This window comes from Colobus angolensis, unplaced genomic scaffold (genome assembly GCF_000951035.1).
Source record: "Colobus angolensis palliatus isolate OR3802 unplaced genomic scaffold, Cang.pa_1.0 Scaffold9, whole genome shotgun sequence".
NCBI classification, from domain to species: Eukaryota; Metazoa; Chordata; class Mammalia; order Primates; family Cercopithecidae; genus Colobus; species Colobus angolensis.
In genome coordinates this window covers 6,706,845-6,708,385 of record NW_012122931.1, presented here as the reverse complement: position 1 = coordinate 6,708,385, position 1,541 = coordinate 6,706,845, and positions in this window count along the sequence as shown.

Below are 1,541 nucleotides of genomic sequence, written 5' to 3'. Positions count from 1 at the left end.
GCGCCCGGCCAAGAAACTAATCTCTTAAAGAGAATTGAGAGACTTTCAGTTTTCTGTACGCAGGGATAGTTTGTCTAGCAGAGGGCATATTTGTTGCTTGAAAGACTGGCAAAATCCCTCTTGTTGTTTATAACAGTAAACACTGGGTGAGTTCACGCATTCTCAGAAACTGTTGGTTGGGGCTCCAACACGGAAAGACAGCTGTACCTGTCCCATGTTAAATCAGAGAAAAAGGTTGTTGAATAATAAGTGTAACATGAGTTGATTTAAGTGAAAAATATTTTCATTTGCCTTGAAGTCAGTAAGGAGGACATTAAAAGTTCCACAGCAGTTAATAGGTCAGTGCAGTGGCTCATTCCTGTAATCCCAGCACTTTGGGAGACTGAAGCGGGAGGATTGCTTGAGCTCAGGAGTTCGTGACCAGCCTGGGCAACATAGCAAGACCCCGTCTCTAATTAATAAATAATAATAAAACAGCGGTTAACATCTGAAAAAAAAAAGAAACTGTTGATTAGGTATAAACTGGCCTAACCCTTTTGGCAAGATTTCCTGTCTTTTTTTTTTTTTTTTTTTTTTTTTTTTGAGACAGAATCTTGCTTTGTCACCCAGGCTGGAGTGCAGTGGCGCGATTTCGGCTCACTGCAACCTCTGCCTCCTGGGTTCAAGCAATTTTCCTGGCTCAGCCTCTGGAGTAGCTGGGATTACAGGTATGTGCCACCACGCCCAGCTAATTTTTGTATTTTTAGTAGAGAAAGGGTTTCACCGTGTTGGCCAGGCTGGTCTCGAACTCCTGACCTCAGGTGATCCTCCCACCTCGGCCTCCCAAAGTGCTGGGGTTACAGACATGAGCCACCTCGCCCAGCTGGCCCAAGTCTTTAAATATAATTGCAACTGGGGGTATGGCAGCAGCCAGAGGTCCCGAGTTGGTGGAGGACCCGAGCCTGGGGAGTCAGTGCTTCTACCCTCTCTTTCCTACTTTTCTCCCCACTCCCTCCCTCCCCAAGAGTCTTTGGAGGATTGTCCTGTGGATGAAGTTGAAGATGCATTTCAGGGCCTGGGAAAAGAAGATGAGGAAATTGATCAATTCAGTGATAATACATTTGGGTCAGGTGCAATTGATGATCATTGGCAGGAAGCACAAGAGTGCCTGGCTGAACTGGAAGAAAAGCAACCAGTGGCAATTATTGAACAAAAAGGCAATGGAGAGAGGGATGAAATGGACTTGTTGGGTGACCATGAGGAGAATCTGGTAGAAAGGCTCAGTAAGATGGTGATTGAAAATGAACTAGAAGATCCGGCAATCATGAGGAGAGTGCAAACCAGGCCAGTTTTATAACCCCAATCAGGAAGTCTGAATTCCAGTATCTGGGATGAATCTGAAGTTCTGAGGGGAATCCAAAGACTACTGCTCACTCAGGAAGTGCCTACAGTGTCTGTATTAGAATGTGCCTAGGCCGGGCGCGGTGGCTCAAGCCTGTAATCCCAGCACTTTGGGAGGCCGAGACGGGTGGATCACGAGGTCAGGAGATCGAGACCATCCT